This window comes from Bos grunniens, chromosome X (assembly GCF_055505025.1).
Source record: "Bos grunniens cultivar Pamir isolate PY7600 chromosome X, Bosgru_T2T1.0, whole genome shotgun sequence".
Taxonomy (NCBI): Eukaryota; Metazoa; Chordata; class Mammalia; order Artiodactyla; family Bovidae; genus Bos; species Bos grunniens.
In genome coordinates, this window is record NC_141194.1 from 35,656,759 (window position 1) to 35,678,684 (window position 21,926).

Consider the following 21,926-nt stretch of genomic DNA (forward strand, 5'->3'; position numbering starts at 1 on the left):
AACTGTTTAGGTTTTAAAGATCTAGTATAAGATAAAAATGAAATATATCTCAACAACTCTGTAGGGAAAATTGGTCTGTTGTGGAACTCGTTTGATTTGATCCCTTGGAGGAGAACTATCCCCTTTAAAGTACAGCTGCCACCAGTCAGTATGATTTTTAATTCATTTATCTTGGTCCTGATTTATGGAACTTTGGCCACAGATTGCAGTGTTTGGGGCCTCGCCATCTCACCTTTAAACTTGGAACGTGTGTCTTGTGTTGTGTTTTGTGTTCAGTCATGTCTGACTCTTTGCAGCTCCATGGACTATAGCCTACCAGGCTCCTCTGCACATGGAATTTTCCAGGCAAAAATATTGTAGAGGGTTGCCATTACCTACTCCAGGGATTGAACTCATGTCTCTTATGTCTCATGCATTGGCAGGCAGATTCTTTACCACTGCATCACCTGGGAAGACCAGAGCATATGTCTAGAAAAAAATAAATAAATAAAACAAGCAAAAAATCAAAGTAACATAAAACCGCAAACTAAAACATTACCCTGCATCTGTTTTTACTGTCTTAATGTCTCTGAATGCTTCCTTACTTTTCTGGCACATAACCTGTCCCACCTCCCAATGTTTGATATGTGTTGCCACTTTTTAATCATATTTATCCCATAAATCTTTGATAATTAGGTTGACCAGTTTGTTTTCCAAATCTCAGCAATCACTGTCTTTGATTGAATGATCCGTTGAGAACTCGTTCTTCATATATTTTGGCCATTTTTTCCCTACGTTTGTTTTATGTGAAAGGGTAAATCTAGTCCTTAATAATATATCTTGACTGGAAACATAAGTATGGTGCCATTTTTAAAAACATGATTTTTTATGCCTCTTATCTCATTGATAGACTGGTCAGTTCTCTTTAATGTTCTCTGAGGCTCAGCCCTCCTTTCTGAAGCTCTCAATTATTTCTGAATTCAAACCACCTACAGGAGAACAGCATCCTTCTCACTGACTGTTCCACCCTTTACATCTCTCTTTGCTAATCTGCCTTAAACAGTAGGGCCCCAATCAACAATCCTAGCTATCACAAGTAGACAGCAGGGAGTGGTGGCTTCAAGTGGGATCTTGGTTCCCTGCCCAGGAAATAAGCCTGAGTAGCCTGGGTGAAAACCAGGAATCCTAGCCACCAGTCCACCAGGGGCTAGAGGCTAGAAGCAAAGTGGCCCTGGCTCTTGCTCCCATTGTAAAGTGAATTTCTCAAAGAAGCAAAAACTGTCAAAACAAGTACAGAGTTTATTATTAAAGACACAACACAAAAAGTGGGAGAGCACACAGAGAAACAGTTTGTTTTTTTTTAAGACAGAGCGACACATACCGGGAGAGAAAGAGTGTAGGTGTCCTCCCTATGAGGAGGTGCACACCAGAGAAGGAATTCAAAGCACTTATTTAGGGCAGTTCTTCCAGGTCTTTCTTTACCTTTGGCCAATGATCTCACTTCTTTTTCCACACCTGACCTGTCCAAGGTCCCTTTCCAACATGCCAAGATGGAGTCCAGCGCAGAGGCCTATAGGGAGATTGACACCACCTATTACAGGGTGGTGTCCCTCCCTTTTTGATCCCCAAGGAGCCTTTCTGTGCATATGTAGTCAGGGAGGTCTCTCTGACCTCAAGGATAAGAAATACATGGTCTCTTTATCTTTTATCCAAACTGGACTCAGCTCCTCCTAGGTCCTGCCATTATCTTTATCTTGGAATATCTATCCACAGGAGACAAACTCCAGCTGCTTAGCCTGGGGCTCGTCCATCTCCTACCTCACTAACAACAAGTTCCAACAGTCACAGTAGAAACAGTGGCCATGGAGGATATGCTTTGGAACAAAGAGGTTTCTCTTGCATTTTTGGTTGGGTCTGTTGATGCAAAATCAGGTGGAGAGTGAAAGAAATCCTTTAATAATTAAACCAAGAAAACACCATAGCCTCTTTTTGTTGCATGTTTCAGAGCTTGATAGATGTGGAATTGCTTAAACGCTCCATTTTATAGCTCACTTGTGGTAATATATCAAGCCCTTAAGTTTCCCTGATGTGTGTTTCTTACTGAACGTGGTGTCTTTACTTATTTTTCTTCTTCAGATTTAAATAACATAAGCTTAAGAATGTGGAATGGGGTGGGGAAAAGCCAAACACATAATTTTATGAATAAAAGCACTTGAAATTAAATCATCCTGGGGAATTAATTTGCATAGAAAGCTGACATCTACAACTTGATGTGACAAATATATGCCAGTTTTTGATTGACTATGCATTTCTTATGCATATATATAGGCATGCATATCCTTTTTATATATATAAAAGAAGGTGTTTATAGTATTTGTATTTCTGATATCTAGGGCATTGGGTATTATGTTTTGGATAATCAGCGGATGCTAAATGAAAAAAATAAGTGGATCATTGTGGTCTCATTTTTTTAGCCTCCAGAAGACCAAAGGGATTTTTGAGCAGTTTATATACCAATGATCCATGAATTCATTAGTTTATTCTCACAGGAAAATATTTGAACAACCCAGTGAACATTTGATAGATTCAGCTTCTGGTTTTTTTCATGTGTTCTCTCTTCCAAAAACTGTTTAATAACAAAATTGCTCAGGTAGAGACCACACATTCTAAGGCTTTAAGCTAATGTTGATTCCTAAGCTTCCTTCAAATCAACTTCAGGTATGTCCTGGAAGATCGAGAGAGCATATGTAGATGCAGATATTGGCAACTCTGATCTCCATGGAAAAGGAGTGAGTTCACTGCAGAGTTTGGTCCATTCTGAACTCCACCAGGGAAAATGAAGGGTTTCTGCCACCCTGCCTGGAAACTGGCCCTCATTCCTTAGTGGAAGAACAGATCATATGGTTAATGCATTTTATACATGGTGATGTGACAAGGCATAAAGCACTAGAACTACAGGGTTTTTATTTTCAGAGTTACTAAGCCAGTCCCTTTAATAAAGGAAGAGAGAGATACGTCTCTTTGAAACTTGACAGGTTAAGATTTGTTTTCTGTTCTTTAACTGTGTCTGGTGTGCTAATGGATGGAGAGACTGAACTCAGAGCTGACAGCCTTGAACATAGCCTCTCACAGAGGCCATCATCAGGCCCTGTTTTAACTACACTGGCTGGCTGGCCAGCGCTTGTAAGGCAAAGCCAAGGGCTCACCTTGGGAGCCATTCAGGTTTCATGTTGGAGTGTTTAGAAAGGGAAAAGCCAGAGGTACATAGACATTTTAAAGGCCACTTCAGATTGTGAACGTACAGAGGGAAATACAGTGTGCTGAGAAGTATAAGTTTTGGTCCTCTCAAATTCTCCACAGCTTTCATGAGAGGGCCATAAGAAAGGAGGGCAGGAAAGGAACACTGCTCACTAGGCTTTGGCATGAACATTGAGTCCGGAACCCCGCGGCTAGTCTCTGAAAAGAACTCTTGTCAGTCATCCACTTGGGTGCATATCTCTGGTCCATATCTATGATCTAGCAAAAACAAAACAAAACAAAGGATGGTCCCTGAAAGATGAAAACTAAGATGTTGTGACTCCAGTTTCAATTATGAAAGCACTTCAGTATGGTCTTTAAAGCTCTAGTCTTCCTTAGCCTTGTAGAGAGTATAAAATTCGAGAGGCACTGCTGTTAAGTTACCAAGAAAAATCAGTATTTCTGGTGTGGTTTGTAAATGAGGCACATGTTGTCTGTGAGGTGAGGGTGTGAGAAAAGGAAAATAAAAATAATAATAGGTGAAAATGACAGTTTTATTAAGTGGCCTGAGAGCTATCTCAGAGTTGTAGCATTTTTTATAAACAAGTGGACTATATGTGTTGTCAAAATGCAAAGACACGCATACCATCCCACGCTTAGATCTGGAGGACAGTATAAAAGCAAAAGGAGATAATTGAGTATAAACTTTGACCGCAAATTAAAAGTATTTTAAAGAATAATACAGAGGTCTTTTTCCTTGGGACCATGGAACCTGCTGACTTAATCAATGCAAATCACAGACGGTTGCTAGGCAATGCCTGTCCCGATGGCAGTCAGGTGATTCTCTTATTCTTTGTAGAAGTCTGTTTTCTGAGACTGTGTATCACATTTTGTTCTTCAAGAATGCAAAAATACTGCTTTTTAAAAAATCATTTAACACTCTGAAACCTCAAATATATATAGTTTTCTTGAGAATTAAATATGTGTATTCCTGTCAAAACCAGATCATATGGTTTTTAGAAAAGAAGATAAAGTAGAGAAATGTCAATATTGGAGATGTCTTTCCATAAGCCGATTAGGGAAATGGGGATTAACACTGATGCTAATGCAATTTGTGTGCAGAACTCCTTTTAACATATGTCCCTGGCACCCTGCAAAGTCTCGTGGTCTCTAGGGGGCAAGCCCCATTACTCAGTGCATTTTGGAGTGTGGAAGACAGAAATGTAAATGACTATATGAAAACTAATTCTGAAATTGTACTTTGATGTTGAGGATTACCTCATTCTTCCCATAACACCATGTTCATTTTTTTTTATAACATGTCACATTCTTTATTCACTGGTCTATCTCCGGCTGAATGTCAGCTCCCTGAGTTTGATAGTTTTATCCTCGTGCTTCCTGTACTGGTGGAGCCCAGCATCATTTCACACACAGTCTGGGGTATATAAATGTTTGCTGGGAACCAAATTCACTCAGATGCAATTATACTAGCATAAATTTAGTGCAAGCTTAGTTTTATCTCAGCTCTGCCATGTATGTTCTCCTTGGATATAAAATGTTCTTCCTAAAAATATTTTAACTTTGAATTTTAATTTTGTGAATAAACTAGAATACATTATATTTTATATATCTGACTTTGTGGATGCAAATAGCCTAATCTATACATAAAAATGTTTGCATTTCTAGTTTTAGCACAAACACATGAAGAGCTTGAAAGTCATCATCCCTGTACTTATAATCAGAAGAAGCTGGACAGACTGGAATGCCTTTTCTTGGACCCATCAAAGAACTAAGGTCACAGGCCATCTTGCTACCCCCTAATCTGAAGAGACAAGCACATCTAGAGAAAGAGAGCCAAGATTTGTTTACCTGGAGAAGCTGATTTTAAAAAAGCAGCAGCAGCAGCCACACATTGGCAATATAAGAAAAGGAAGAGAGGTCATCACTACTGACTAATCCAAGAGTATAGGCATACCTTGGAGATATCACAGGTTTGCTTCCAGATCACTGCAGTAATGCAAACATCACAAAGTGAGTTGCACAAATTAACTTCTTTTTATTTCCTAGTGCATATAAAAGTTATGCTTATACTATACTGTAGTCCATTAAGTGTGCGATAGCATTATATCTTTTTTTTTAAGTACATACCTTAATGTACAAATGCTTTATTGTTGAAAAATGTTAACCATCATCTAACAACACAGGGGTGCTTGGGATACTCCACTAAAGTTCTACACCCTTTTCAGGAAAAAAAAAAAAAAAAAAAGGCTTGATGACACAAGTAAAAGCATTAGTTGCCAGAACTGATGGGCCCTGGTTCAATTCTATTCCCCAGAAACAGAGTATTAAATTTCATTGTAAGTAAAGCAACAGGAAGCCTTATCTGCTGGTCATACTTATTGATAGGTTATTTGCAGGGATGTTCTTATGACTTATTATTCATCAACTGCTTCTTAGGAACAAGCAGTTTCCACCCTAGCCAGGCACCAGCAGCCTGGTAGTTGGCAGCTGGATAGCATCACATCTACTAGACCGAGAAGGCAATGGGTCTTCTCTGCTTCCCTGTAAAGACCCACAGACACTTGCTGCCATCGGGGGCTGCTGTGCTTGGTGTGCAGTGATCAGTAAACCAGGCACTGAAGTCTTGAGTTTTATTCTCCTCACTGCACTCACAAATGATTCATCTTTTAACGACCATTTGTAACAAATCAAGAATAAAATACCAGAACCTCACTGCTAAAACCACTTGTGATTACCAGGGAGAAAATGGGGATTCACTAGCCACAGGAGATTATACTTAGAGAGCGAGACATGAAAACTGTGAGGCATTTGCAGATTCAGCCTATATGCCCTCGTTTCCTCAGCACAAGCTCCTTGAGGATGTTCCTATGATGCAAAAGTCAATCTCTCACCTCCAACTCAGCCCTTTATGATCTGTTCAGACACCTGCCATGTGGAGAGTCACTCTTTCCATGTGTGGTATTGTCATCCAAATGCCTCAGCACACTGCTGCTTACCCTTTCAGATTATCCCCCTTTGGTCAAGCAAACCAAAATGGTATTTCTAGGGTTTTTTTCTTCCCACCATCTAGATTTGTTCCTCATTCTACTACATCTTCCATGGAACTTTTTTTTATTGCTTTAGAGTTCATGGATAATATTTCTTTTGAAAAGATGCCTATAACAATATTGTAAAGTTATTAGCCTCCAATTAAAATAAATAAATTTATATTAAAAAAAAAGAAAAGATACTTGTAAAGCTTCACATTTCCCTTTAGCACCAAACTGGCATTATACAAGAAGAGAGAGATCCGCAGTCCATCACATGAAGGAAAATTTAAATGAATACCATATAAAACATTCTATAACATGAGATAAAACCCTCCCACATGCCAGGGTGGGACATGGTTTTCTTCCTGTGGAGAAGTCAGTTAACAGAATTGACCCAAAGAGATGCCCAGACATAAAACATCACAAGCAAAATGTAACCGTGGATTTGGGAAAACTGCGGGATGCCAATAGTAATTTTAAATCAAGAATATACAGATGATTATGTCCAGATGGAAAAGCAGTTATTTACTCCAAACAGGGCTGCTTTAAACTTTATCTTTGAAAGGTAATAATAGGTGGGTGAATAATAATTGTGAGAAATAGCCTCACAGGATATTATTTGAATCCATCCATACCTTTTTGTCTTACTCAACTAACCTAGGCCAGGGGGAGGCGATTCTCTTCCAAATTTATTTTTGATCTCACAAAATACTTAATAACGTTCAGAGCAGACACACAGCTTAGTCATTTGTGCTCTTACTGCAACAAAGGAACCTGGTGGAGGCTGCCAGTCACAAGTGAGCATCTTCCTAGACACAGTGACAGGGGCGGGCTATGTGCCAGGGAGTCAGGGCCTTCTCTGGGATGTGGGCTCTGCTCGGCCCCTCTCTAATGGTGAAGCTGTGAAGACAAGAACTGTGAGAGCTGGGCTGAAGAACTTGTGGAAGATGGATTACAGAAGATGAAGGAGACCACCACGGAGAACAGAGCCTGGCAGAGAGAACACCATGGTGCCCCTTGTCTCAGAGGCCTGGCTTCACCACTGGCTACTAGAGGAACATTGGTTACCAAAGTGGATCAAGTCCCTTTGTGCCTATATTTATTCAAGTGGAGTTTTAAAGATAATCCCTGACAAGGAACTTTAAGATAAAGCTGTGGACTATATTTTTTTTGTTTTGACTTGTTTTAATCTTATGCTTCTAATATAGTGTTTGGTGTGGAGAGGAAACTCAAGAATAAAAACATAAAAAATGAAATCAATTGCAAAGCGACCTCAGATATTGACCTGTGCCTGCTCTTTCTTTAACAAGTCATTGTAAAGTGATATGCTAAATACATTGATAATCCCAGCAAAGCAATAACTTATAAATGGAAATGGGAAATTCCACTTTACAAAAAAAAGGTCAGATTTACATTCTTTGTTATTTTAGCCACTTTTCACAGAGGATAAGGAAAATCTATAAGACAGGTTTCAACAAGACAATTGGCAAAAAGGTAAACCATCCAGATGAGAAAATCATGTTATGGTGTGGACATTCAGTTCATGGTTTGGTTTGGTTTTTGTTTTGTGTGATACAGCTTTGCCTTTACTATGTTGTTGATCAGTCGCTAAGTCAGGTCTGACTCTTTGCAACCCCATGACCCGCAGTAGGACAGCATTCCCTGTCCTTCGCTATTTCCCATAGTTTGTTCAAACTCACGTCCATTGAGTCTGTGGTGCTATCTAACCATCTCATCCTCTGTCACCCCCTTCTCCTCTTGACCTCAGTTTTTCCCAGCATTAGGGTCTTTTCCCATAAGTTGACTCTTTGCATCAGGTGGCCAAACTATTGGAGTTTCAGCTTCAGCATCAGTCCTTCCCATGAATATCAGGACTGATTGCCTTTAGGATGGACTGGTTTGATCTCTTTGCAGTACAAGGGACTCTCAAGAGTCTTCTCCAACACCACAGTTCAAAAGCATCAATTCTTTGGTGCTCAGCTTTCTATAAAGAAAGAGTTGGTTGGACCATAAGGTCCAACTCTCGCATCCATACATGACAAATGGAAAAAAACATAGCTTTGACTATATGGACCTTTGCCAGCAAAGTAATGTCTCTGCTTTTTAATATGCTGTCTAGGTTGGTCATAGCTTTTCTTCCAAGGAGCAAGCATCTTTTAATTTCATGGCTGCAGTCACCATCCACAGTGATTTGGGAGCCCAAGAAAATAAAATCTGTCACTGTCCCCATCTATTTCCCATGAAGTGATGGGACCAGATGCCAAGATCTTAGTTTTTTGAATGTTGCATTTTAAGCCAGCCTTTTCACTCTCCTCTTTCATCTTCATCAAGAGGCTCTTTAGTTCCTCTTCACTTTCTGCCATTAGGGTGGTATCATCTGCATATCTGAGGTTATTGGTATTTCTCCTGGCGATCTTGATTTCAGCTTGTGCTTCATCCAGCCCAACATTTCACATAATATACTCTGTGTGGAAATTAAATAAGCCAGGTAACAGTATACAGCCTTGACATACTCCTTTCCCAATTTGGAACCAGTCCATTGTTCCATGTCTGGTTCTAACTGTTCCTTCTTGTCCTGCATACAGGTTTCTTAGGAGATGGGTAAGGTGATCTGATATTCCTGTCTCTTGAAGAATTTTCCACAGTTTGCTGTGATCCATACAGTCAAAGGCTTTAGCATAGTCAATGAATCAGGAGTAGTTTTGTTTTTTTGTTTTTTACATTCCCTTATTTTTTTCTATGATCCAGTAGATATTGGCAATTTGATCTCTGGTTTGCCTGCCTTTTCTAAACCCAGGTTGTACGTCTTGAAGTTCTCAATTCAGATACTGTTGGAGCGTAGCTTGAAGGATTTTGAGCGTTACCTTGCTAGCATGTGCAATGAGCACAATTGTATGGTAGTTTAAACATTCTTTGGCATTGGAATGAAAACTGACATTTTCCAGTCCTGTGGCCACTGCTGAGTTTTCCAAATTTGCTGGCATATTGAGTGCAGCACTTTAACAGCATCATCTTTTAGTATTTTAAATAGCTCAGCTGAAATTTCAACACCCCACTAGTTTTGTTCGTAGTAATGCATCCTAAGGCCCACTTAACTTAACATTCCAGGATGTCTGGCTCTAAGTAAGTGACCACATCATCATGGTTATCTGAGTCATTAAGACCTTTATTCTATAGTTCTTCTGTGTATTCTTGCCACCTCTTCTTAATCCCTTCTGCTTTTGTTAGGTCCTTTCCATTTCTGTCCTTTATTGTGCCCATCTTTGAATGAAATATTCCCTTGATATCTCCCAGTTTTCTTGAAGAGATTGCTATATTCCCTTGGTATCTCCCAGTTTTCTTGAAGAGATTGCTAGTTTTTTCCATTCTTTTGTTTTTCTCTATTTCTTTGCAGTGTTCACTTAAGAAGGCTTTCTTACCTCTCCTTGCTGTTCTCTGTAACTCTGCATTCACATGGGTGTATCTTCCCTTTCTCCTTTGCCTTTTACTTTTCTTTTCTCAGCCATTTGTAAGGCCTCCTCAGACAATTACTTTGCCTTCTTGCATTTCCTTTTCTTGGAGATGGTTTTGGTAATTGCCTCCTATACAGTGTTAACAAACCTCCGTCCATAGTTCTTCAAGCACTCTGTCTACCAGACCTAATTCCATGAATCTATCCATCACCTCCACTACATAATCATAAGGAATTTTATTTAGGTCATACCTTAATAGTCTAGTGGTTTTCTTTACTTTTTTCCCCTACATTTACTAACTGTGGAGGTACATTTTACTATACCCTCCCTAGTTTTAGAATTGGTTTATACTGAAAGGTAGCAGAGTATCAGTCACTTTAGTCGCCCGATCATGTCCATCTCTTTGTGACCCCATGGACTGCAGCACACCAGGCCTCCCTGTCCATCACCAACTCCCACAGTCTACCCAAACTCATGTCCATTGAGTCGGTGATGCCATCCAACCATCTCATTCATTGTCATCCCCTTCTCCTCCTGCTTTCAATCTTTGCCTGCATCAGGATCTTTTCAAATGACTCAGTTCTTCACATCAGGTGGCCAAAGTATTGGAGTTTCAGCTTCGGCATCAGTCCTTCCAATGAATATTCAGGACTGATTGCCTTTAGGATGGACTGGGTGGATCTCCTTGTAGTTCAAGGGACTCTCAAGAGTCTTCTCCAACGCCACAGTTCAAAAGCATCAATTCTTTGATATTCAGCTTTCTTTATAGTCCAACTTTCACATCCATACATGAGCACTGGAAAAACCATAGCTTTGACTAGATGGACCTTTGTTGGCAAAGTAATATCTCTGCTTTTTAATATGCTGTCTAGGTTGGTCATAATTTTTCTTCCAAGGAGTAAGCGTCTTTTAATTTTATGGCTGCAGTCACCATCTGCAGTGATTTTGAAGTCCAAAGAAATAAAATCTGTCACTGTTTCCATTGTTTCCCCATCTATTTGCCATGAAGTGATGGGACCAGATGCCATGATCTTAGTTTTCTGAATGTTGAGCTTTAGGCTAACTTCTTCACTCTCCTCTTTCACTTTCATCAAGAGGCTCTTTAGTTCTTCACTTTCTGCCATAAGGGCAGTGTCATCTGCAAATCTGAGGTTATTGGCAGAGTATGCCACCCCAAAATATGCCTCTTTGGCATGAGGATTATTTTGAGCTGCTTATTTTTGAGAAGTAGACACAAGAGAAACTCTGACATCTGAGTAGATATTAACCTCTTGCAAGATAAATTTATAAAGCGAATCTCCATTTGCAAGAGTGTCTTTCTCCCTGTCTGTACCAGTAAGAGGAGAATGACAAAAAAAGAAAAGAACCTCTAAGCACTCTTATTGATGCAGAAGGTGGTGACTTGAATCTGCAAAACAAACATACTCTGGTTAATGTACTTTGCCTGATAACCTCGTATAACTGGTTCCCCCACCCCCACCATGTTTTGCCTTTAGCTGAAAGTGATATTTAAGGTGGTGGCTTGGGCCATTTCAGGAAGTTACTCAGGTTTTTTGGATCTTTCCCATGTGTGTACTCAGTCATGTGTGACTCTTTGCAATGATTTGTACTGTAAGTCCATGGGATTTTTCAGGCAAGAATACTGGAGTGGGTTGCCATTTCCTTCTCCAGGGGATCTTCTCGACCCAGGGATTGAACCTGCATCTCTTGGTCTCCTGCACTGCTGGCGGATTCTTTACTGCTGAGCCATCAGGGAAGCCACTTTCCCATGTATACAGCAGGTATATGTGTTTTTAAATTTCTGTTTGTTTTTCTCCTATTAATCTTTTATTATAGAAAAGAAACTAGAAAAGAAGAAAGAAAATTCTTTTTCCTTCCAAACAATAGATTACTCAGAGCTAATTATCACTCTGGGTTAGTGTAGCATGAAGAAACAGTTGTGGTTTAGACCAGCATCTGTTGATTGAATCTTCAGAGTTGTGTACTTTTCTTATAAATATTTCTTAAAGAAATTTGAAATCCATTATTCTCAAACATTTGGCAGTGAATGAAAAATTCAAATGACAAAGGAAATGGAAGTAGTGGTAAGTTCAAGGAGAAGAGACAGTAGGAGAAATTGTGACACTCTACTGGCATAGGAATAAAAGGGAATAGATGAAGTATAAATGTTTTAGAGCTCACTCTAATATGAAAATTTTTTATTAAGACACATAACTAAATTTAAAATATTAGTCATTTTTAAGTGTATAGTACAGGTACAGCAGTGTTAACTCTAAGCACGTTGTGCAACAGATCTGTAGAAAATTTTCATTTTGTAAAACTGAAACCACGCATCGAAAGTATTAAAAAGTGAAGTTCAATAGAGTAAAATTTAAAGATCTTACTGGTTTCATTCAATGATTTGCAAATCAGGCAGCCTTCAGTCTAGCAGATAGGAAGGAGCTCTGAGAAGCTGTACAGAATGGAAGACTTTTTAGGCAGAAAAGAGTGGGATCAAGGAAGTTATACTAGACCAGGAAAAAAAAAGTGGGCTAATTATTCCAAGGTCACTTTCCTTTAGACAGTAGCAGGGGTCTATTAGGCACATTATCTAACAAGTACTAATTAGGTGATTCATGAGTGACTGGTTTAAGATTCCTTTTTTGGGAGAACTGAAACAGCAATTCAGTTAAGTCTTGGTTTGGTAACATGGGGCTTATGATTAACAACTCCATTTGGGGCACATTGTCTTGATTTTAATGAAAGACAACTCCATTTTTCCCCATACCCTTAGCTCCTGGCAACTGTGATTCTATTTTTTAAGGATTTAACTAATTTGGATATCACATGTAAGTAGAATCATGCAGTAATTGTCCTCTTGTGACTGGCTTATTTATCTTAGCATAGTATCTACAAGGTTCATCAATATTGTGGCGTAGAATGGGATTTTCACTTAAAAAAAAAAAGTACTTATTTTTGTTTGACTGCTGGATCTTCATTGCTACACGTGGGCTTTCTCTAGTTTTGGAGGGTGGGGGTTATTCTCTAGTTGTGGTGTGCAGACTTCTCATTGCGTTGGCTTCTCTTGTTGTGGAGCGCAGGCTCTAAAGTGCATGGGCATCAGTAGTTGCGGCTCCTGGGCTCTAGAGCTTGGGCTTAGTAGTTGTGGCACATGGGCTTAGTTGCTCCACAGCATGTGGGATCTTCCAGAATCAGGAATGAACCCGTGTCCCCTGCATCAGTGGGCAGATTCTTTACTACTGAGCCACCTGAGAAGACCAATCTTCACATTTTTAAGGGAGAATAATGTTTCATTGTGTATATATGACACATTTTTCTGTCTCTCATGGATATCCACCTCTTGGCTATTGAGAATATGCTATAATGAATATAAGTGTGCAGATATCTATTTAAGAACTAGTTCCTAATTATTTTGCCTGCATACCTAGAAGTGGGATTCCTGGATCACATGAGAATTCTGTTGCTAGTTTTTTCAGGAACCTCCATGTTGTTTTCCATACCCGCTGCACCATTTTACATTCCAACCAACAGTATACAAGGGCTCTGATTTCTCCACATCCTCACCAACATGTTATTTTCTATGTTTTTGTTTCTGACAGAAGTTCATTGCGCTTCCAAAATACAATTATTTTGAATTATTTGTTGATTAATTCATATATGTCTGTTTCCTTGGGGTCAGTTTCTGGAGATTGATTTACTTATTTTATTTATTTATTTTAGTTGAGCCATGTTTCCCTGTGTCTTCAAATGCCTGGTTGTTTTTTTCTGGAATTTGGGTTTTGGAAACAAAAAAACATCAACTTTTCTAGTCTTTATGAACTGGCTTTGTATAGAAAACCTTCACCAGTCAACTTGGCTATCGATTCTAGGGCCCTCCTCAGCATTTTCTGACATTGTGTCTTTTCTTCTGCTTGTTCATGCAATTTCCCAACTATACACATTTTCAGGTTTGTTTTTTAGGGTCTTGTAATGTCACATTCTCTCCATTGTCTGTTGTGGATCCCTGGGTGTTTTGGTCCTGCAATAAGCTCTACTTTCTTCTCACCAGTGCCCAGGCTTCAAAAGTAAGCTAACTCCCCATCAGCACTCCTAGTCAAGGGAGACAGAAGCCAGTCCCTCGGGCAGCCCCTTGAATGGCTGGAACACTGGCCATACGTTCCACTCTTCTCTTACCCTCCAAAGAAGCATTGAATTCAGTGTTTTCTTCCAGTCACCCCAAGCCATGCTGGCTTTGGAGAATGGCTATCGTGGGTGAAATGCAACAGTTTTTCTTACCCATTTCAATGTGACTATTCTTGGCTTTACCCTTTCCTGGGGTACTCAGTCATCTTCACTGGTCTCTGGATTTCTCATAAAGGCTTTCTGGACTATATATTGTTGGTAAATCAGTTGGAACAAGGTCTGACAGTTCCTATCCTGCCATCTCACTGACATCAGTCCTAAATATCCACTTGCATTTTATGATAAGGATCAAGTCACTGAGAGAAGAGAAATTAGTTTTATATACTAATTATATAATAATTATAATAGTTGACCTTTATTGCTTACTATGAGCTTGACACCTGGAGTACAGACAGTCCCAGTTTATGGTGGTTCAGCTTAGGATCTTTTGACTTTATGATGGTGCAAAAGCTATACTCATTTGATAGAAACTATACTTTGAAATTTGAATTTTTATATATTTCTCAGACTAGGAATGTGTCCAACAATACTTTCTTGTGATGCCAGACAGTGGGAGCAAGCCAGAGCTCCCAGTCAGCCATGCCATCAGGAAGGTGAATCACCAATGCACTCATAATCTTTCTGTACCCATACATCCATTTTCTTTTTTACTTCCAGTATATTATTCAAGAAATTACATGAGTTAGTAGCATGTTCTTATGAAATAGGCTTTCTGTTAGATGATTTTGACTAACTATAGGCTAATATAAGTGTTCTGGGCATGTTTAAGGTAGGCTAGGGTAAACTCTGATGTTTGGTAGATAAGGCATATTCAATGCATTTTCTGCTTAAGATATTTTCCGCTTTTGATGGGTTTATAGGAGCATAACCCCTATTCCATTGAGTCAAGGAAGATTCGTATGATAAAATTCTCACAACTCTGTCAATGAAGAGTCCACATACTACTTCCCTCTCCCAATTTACCAAATAAGAAAACTGAAAAAGACGGTGGCCTAATGGTTCCTTTCCAGTCAGTAGTAGGAATGGGGTGTGCATCAAAGCCATCTAAATCCATGGTCTATGGGTTTAACAAGCTGCTTCAAAGTCTTTAGTATTTAAAACTGTAGGATTATATAAAAGCCAAAAACAAAAAACAAAAAAGAAAAAAAAACAGGAAGTTATTGAGTTAAGATGAGTTTTATTGTTTCATATCATAGGAAACCCAAAAAGTCACAAGTTAATAAAGTGTTAAATACACATACAATGCATGTGACATACACACACTGCTGTATCTAAAATAGAAAACTAGTAAGAAACTACTAGGTAGCACAGGAAACTCTACTCAATTCTCTGTAACAACTGATATGGGAATAGAATCTAAAAAAGAGTGGAGATATATCTATATGTGTGTGTGTGTGTGTGTATAAAAAAAATATATATATATATATATATCACTTTGCTGTACAGCAGGAAGTAGGACAACATGATAAATCAACTATACTCCAATAAAAATTAATTTAAAAAAGAAAAGCTGCAAACTCATTTTGGATAAAGAAAAAACAACAACAACAAGAAAAAACATTTTCAGCAGTTCTTAGACTTTGGGAGAGGAAGAATGTTTAACCTAAAGTTCATTTAAATCTGATAAGTATACCATTCAAAGAGAAGTTGATTTCCATCTATGGAATCATAGTTCAATCTCTGAAGCAATCCCAGATGTCCATTAGAAAAGGCTTAACTGAAATGTATTGCTGCTGCTGCTGCTAAGTTGCTTCAGTCGTGTCCGACTCTATGCGACCCCAGAGACGGCAGCCCACCAGGCTCCGCCGTCCCTGGGATTCTCCAGGCAAGAACACTGGAGTGGGGTGCCATTGCCTTCCCCCTGAAATGTATTAACAAGCCCTAAATCTGTTTCGGAGAAGGCAATGGCACCCCACTCCAGTACTTTTGCCTGGAAAATCCCATGGACAGAGGAGCCTGGTAGGCTGCAGTCCATGGGGTCGTGAAGAGTCGGACACGACTGAGTGACTTCACTTTCACTTTCCACTTCCATGCATTGGAGAAGGTAATGGCAACCCACTCCAGTGTTCTTGCCTGGAGAATCCCAGGGACCGCGGAGCCTGGTGGGCTGCCGTCTCTGGGGTCGCACAGAGTCGGACATGACTGAAGCGACTTAGCAGCAGCAGCAGCAGCAGCAGCAGAAAATCTGTTTAGTCAAAGGAAACCTCCATGTATGCTCAGGGGTAATTTTCCAAATCCAATCAGATACAGGGATTTATGGCACATTAGCTTCCCTTGGGACAACTTTATGTTCAACCCTGGCAAAACCCAACAAAACCTTACAAGCTGATTCCATCCACCCTCTCACCAATGTCTCATTCAACTTTGCCATGTTGCACAGTGGTTTGTGGATTTTTATCTCTTCCAGTGCTCAAGATTCAGCTTTGCTTTCTTCTCTTTATTTCAGGTAATAACAATTTGTAAGGCAGATGATGTCAGTAAATTGTCTTCAACTACCTACTTTTTCTATAATACTCATTTTGTTTTCTCTCTCTTTTTTGGGGGAGGGGGGCAGTTAGCAGTTGTAGCACTTCCTATCAGATGAGGGAGAAAATTGAAGGATATTGGGCAGATATTTTCTTTGATAAAACTTATTCTAAAGTTCCAGTACTTAGAAAAAGTTAACCTCATTTATAATTTTTTAATGTATTTATTTATTTATTTTTGGCTGCACTGGGTCTTCATTGCAGCTCATAGGCTTCCCTCTAGTTGTGGCACGCAGGCTCAGTAGTTTGCAGCACACAGGCTTAGCTTCCCTGCACCATGTGTGATCTTCTTTCCCTGACCAGGACTCGAATCCACATCCCCCGCATAGGAAGGTAGATTTTTAACCACTGGACCACCAGGGAAGTCTCTCTCATATTTTTAAACAGCCAATAAAACTTAAGATAATTCTATGTCATATACACACAAACAAAAGCAGTATTATGTTTCTTGTTTATTAGTCATGGCTTTCTTGGTTATTACTCACCAAGGACTTAACTGATTCATGAGCTAATGGCCCCAAATTAACCCTACCTGTCCATGCCTTCTTCCCTTCCAATCCTTGAAATGAAACTGCATCAAGTAATAATCATTGCTAAAGGTAAAAAATAAAAAATGAAAGCCGTTCCCCTGAAGCAGAATTTCTAATAAGCAAAGCATAGATGAGAAAGTAAATTTAAATAGAAGATGCAAAGGCAAGAGAAAAAAAAATCAACGCTAGAGCAGAATCTCAGTAGAACTTCAGGTGCAATGATTCTGCTGAGCAGAATCAGGGCTCATTAGTTCTGGGCAAAAGTAAAAATATGCATGAGGGCAAGTAAAGTTGGTTGATTCCTCAAGGTACTTCCTATGCTCTCGGCAACCATCACCATTTCACTCCCCTTAAAAAACAGAATGAATGATGTTTTTTGCTGGTCCTTTGGAAACTTCCTCTATGCATTGAATGTCATTTAATGTGTTCTCTTAATCCTCCATGAAATAGTTGAAGGGTATCTATTACTAGTTTTAATATTAGTGAGTAAAACTATGGCTAAGTTACTATTGGTTCCAGGTTACTGAGAGGCTAAGAGAATTCAAGACTTCTGCCCCCTGAAATATTCAGAGGCAATACAAAAATAAAATTAGAATTGTGGATATGTCTACACAATACCAAAATAACAGATGGATTTAGCTAGAAAAACAACATGCACATTTATGGAATGGTATACTCAAACAAATATGAACTGGCAGATTTTTCACATTTTCATTTAATTTGGGTGTTGTGAGGATACGGCTGAAGTGTGACAAAGCTCATGATAGTAATTGAAATTCAGAGCAGTCAATTTTTGAAAACATTTATTGTGTAGATCATCTACACGTATTGTACTTTTTGACACATACTTATTAACAAAATTTGTTTCCTATCACTCATGTCTGTCCTCTTAATGGCCATCACAGCCAAGCATTTCCTATGCCTGAAATACAGCAGAGAGTGAAGTGCCACTAATTTCTGTAGATGTCATAATTTCAGAGCAATGCAGAGAGAGTAATTAGGAGCTTCATTCAGTGTCATGGTGACAGCTTGACTCTCTTCAATTGTACATAAATCTAAACTAGAGGGAGCATGTGTGATGTGGAGACAAGAGTCCTGGCTTGGGTGATGAGAGGAATTATCTTTGCCCCAGCTCTATCGTCACCTTCATGGAGGAAATTGGAAACGTCAACTAGCCCTTTTTAGCCTCAGTTCCCTCAATTTCAGAAGGGAGAGAAGGAGGGAAGGAAGGGAAGGAAAGAAATTAACGAGCAGGGACAGAAAGAAATGTGGAAAGGGAAGGAAATAAATGATAAGGGACAGAGGAAAGAAACAATAAGGGAACAAAGGGACGCAATTTCTAAAATATGAGTGTTATTACATGCGCCATAGAATTCATATCTCATCTCCTGCTGTCCTCCACCCTTCCACTTAAGCAGAAACATTTCACTGTGTTCATTCATTCAACAAACGCCTACCATTTGTAAACATGCCTTGCCCCAGAAAGTCCACAATAAATACCACATGCTGCCTCCATTCAAGGGTTGCAGAGTGCAGTGAGGGGTAAGTATGTAAACAAGACAGTTACGTCGCTGTCACTTCTGTGAATAAAACCTATCACAAAGGGGATGACATTTTTTTCCATTAGAAAGTATTTTTTGTTTTGTTTTGTTTCCTTTTCACACTTTTTAGCTTTCACTTCTTTTGTGGTTAGGACTTCTCCATTATCTTTAGGCTTCTCTGGATCTCGAGCAGACAGCAAAGTTAATCAGGAGGTAGGCTGTTCCTGGCCAAAGTAGAATTTCCTTATTGTCTTGCCAGGATCACCTTTAATTTTGCAGTTTCATCTTCCAGTTCTTTTTCTGCTTTATTTCTCTGACTGTTCCTCCCATTCCCCACCCGGGCCCATCCTCTCATGTTTTCCTTTGGCTAGATGTCAATCTATTGGTGGGCAGCCTGCCCTAATAATTATCCTGACAGGGGGTTTCTCCTAGTGGTTCTCAGCAGCCTTGTCTGGCAGTGCAGGCTGCAGACCTCACCAACACAGATTTCTGGAATCTTTTCTCCACGTTCGCAGGGATTCATGCAAAGAGCCAAGGAAGGATGGTTTGGGCCAATACCCAGGCTCATCCTGTGGATGGACCTAGTGTGCTACATCTGTCCTCTGTTTTACCTGCAAAATAATTAAACGACAGACAAATTCTCTCAGTCACCAGAGCTGTAAAGGTCCAAATACTCCTGCCATCTGCGTTCCCTGGAAATTATTGAGTGGCAGATTGTGCTTGGCAGGTATGTTCTGTTCTCCAAACAGGCAGTTATCAATCAGCAAATTCAGTGCCTTCAAACTCAACACTTGGTAAGTATGCATCACAGCTTATTTTATATATGTGGAAGTGTTGGTATTTCTCTGAGCAGGCTCAGAAATACTTTGGGCATTGTTTTTACATGCTATCCTGCCAAAACTCCAACAGACGAGTAAGGCTCACTTCCTACTCACTGCCAGACTGTATTCCAAAGCCAGGACCAGAAAACAGGCTGTGTGCTGCCTCCAAAGGAAGGCTGTTTCAAGTACTGGAAATAAACACTTGGGTAAATAAGTGCTTACCTAAACCTGACCAACTTGGTCATACACATCTATTGATTCTTTTTGATAGATACACAACAAGAGCAGCCAAAAGATTTGAAATGAGTGAGAGTTGACTAGCCCCCAAAGCCTCACTTCCAGGTTATAATAAAAGCAGTCTTCAGATCAGATTCTAGCATATACTCGTTTATTAATTACCCATTACAAGTGTCCATAAAACAATTCAGTCAACTTGGAAGTGGCACCTGCCAAGTGCATTTTTAACAGGCATCTTCGATGATCCTGAAGCACACAACAGTGTTAAAACCACTGCCTCAAGCTATGCCTACATCAGACCTGGTGTCTACCTAAGTTGCCTCCCATTCGATCTTTCTTTTTTCTTTTTTAAAATTGAAGTGTAGTTAATGTACTATGTTGTGTTAATTTTGGGTGTACAGCAAAGTGATTTGGGTATATGTATATATATTTATATATATTAATATTCACATACATGTATTTTTTTTTCAGATTCTTTTCCGTTATAGGCTATTACAAGATTTTAAGTATAGTTCTCTGTGCTATATGGGGCTTCCTTGATAGCTCAGTTAGTAAAGATCTGCCTGCAATGCAGGAGACCCTGGTTCAATTCCTGGGTCAGAAAGATTGGCTGGAGAGGGGATAGGCTACCCACTCCAGCTGACCCAGAGAATTTCTTGGACTATACAGTCTATGGGGTCACAAAGAGTTGGACACAACTAAGTGACTTTCACTTTCTGTGTTATACAGTGGGTCCTTGTTTACCTATTTTATGTGTGGTAGTATATACATGTTAATCCCGAACTCCTAATGCATCTCCCTGCCCCTTCCCCCACCTCACCCCGTACATCCCCTTTGGTAACCATAAGTTTGTTTTCTAAATCTGTGAGTCTCCTTCTGTTTTGGAAAAAAGTTCATTTGTATCATTTATTAACATTCCACGTATAAGTGGTATATATACCGTATATACCATCGTATAATATGGTATTTGTCTTTGTATGGTTTACTTCATTTGGTATAATAATCTCTAGGTTTATCCATGTTGATGCAAGTGGCATTATTTCATTTTTATGGCTGAGTAATATTCCATTATGTATGCGTGTGTGTGTGTGTGTGTGTGTGTATCTGCTTAATCCATTCATCTGACAGTGGACATTTAGGTTGCTTCCATGTCTTGGCTATTATAAATAGTGCTGCTAAAATAAATAAATTTAAATTGTAATAAATAAATAGTGCTGCTGTAGACATTAAAGTATCTGTATCTTTTTGAATTAGTTTCCTCTGGAGATATGCCTGGGAGTGGGATTGCAGGATCATATGGCAACTCTGTTTTTACTTTTCTAAGAAACCACCCTACTATTCTCCATAGAGGCTATGCCAATTTACATTCCCACCAACAGTTGTAGGAGGATTCCCTTTTCTCCATACCCTTTCCAGCATTTATTATTTGTAGACTTTTTAATGATGGCCATTCTGACTGGTATGAAGTGATACCTCATTGTAGTTTTCATCTGTATTTCTCCAATAATCAGAAATATATACCATCATTTGATGTGCCTGTTGGCTATCTGTATGTCTTATTTGGAGATATGTCTGTTTAGGTCTTCTGCCTATTTTTTGATTGGTTTGTTTGTTTTTTGATATTAACCTGTATGAGTTGTCTGCATATTTTAGAAATTAATCCCTTGTTGGCAGCATCATTTACAAATATTTTCTCCTAATCTGTAGATTGTCTTTTCGTTTTGGTTTCCTTTGCTGTGCAAAAGCTTTTAAGTTTAATTAGGTTCCATTTGTTTATTTTTATTTCCATTACACGAAGAAATGGATCCAAAAATATATTGCTGCAATTTATGTCAAAGAGTGTTTTGCCTATGTTTTCCTCTGGAAGTTTTAGAGTATCTGGTTTTACATTTAGGTCCTTGATCCATTTTGAGTTTCTTTTTGTGTATGGTGTTGGAGAGTGTTCTAATTTCATTCTTTTACATGTAGCTTTAGGATCTGGACGAGACCAGCAAAAAGCTCCTGGAAGGAATGTCTGGGGAAGGTAATATTTGAGGCTGATTAGATGTGTATTACCCATGCTCTTCAGCTTTGTTTCTTTTACAAAGCATAGAAATTATCTGTGGAGTTTGTTTTTAAATACAGAGGCATAGAACCTAACCCAGGCCTGGTAAACCTGCATGCTTGCTCTAGAATAGTCATATGTATTTTGCCAAAGCTCTGTGGTTGATTCTAGTGCAAGCCATGTTTGTGAATCATTGATACTGAGCTAGCTGCATTGACCTAAAGCAAACAGACTGCCAAATCTTTCTCCAGTGAAGATGAATTTATTCAGGATCAGCACAGAATTGCAATTTGAGGCCTGCACCTGTAGTGAGCCTTGTTCAAGTGCC

The 21,926-nt window shown here is 39.2% G+C and overlaps 1 long non-coding RNA gene across 34 annotated transcripts in view; it reads left to right on the forward strand.

Annotated features, from left to right (window-relative positions):
* Nucleotides 1-21,926, forward strand: part of LOC147340119 (uncharacterized) — a 571,221-nt gene that overhangs the window by 104,236 nt on the left and 445,059 nt on the right. For 11 of the 34 annotated variants that reach the window (XR_015158957.1, XR_015158949.1, XR_015158937.1 and 8 more), the window contains one exon: nucleotides 4,903-6,462. The exons of 21 other annotated variants lie outside the window; for them this stretch is intronic. This is a non-coding gene — a long non-coding RNA (uncharacterized LOC147340119). Of the gene's footprint in view, nucleotides 1-4,902; nucleotides 6,463-11,389; nucleotides 11,409-21,522; nucleotides 21,578-21,926 lie in introns of those variants that run through there. 2 more of the 34 variants (XR_015158947.1, XR_015158955.1) reach the window with 2 other exon arrangements.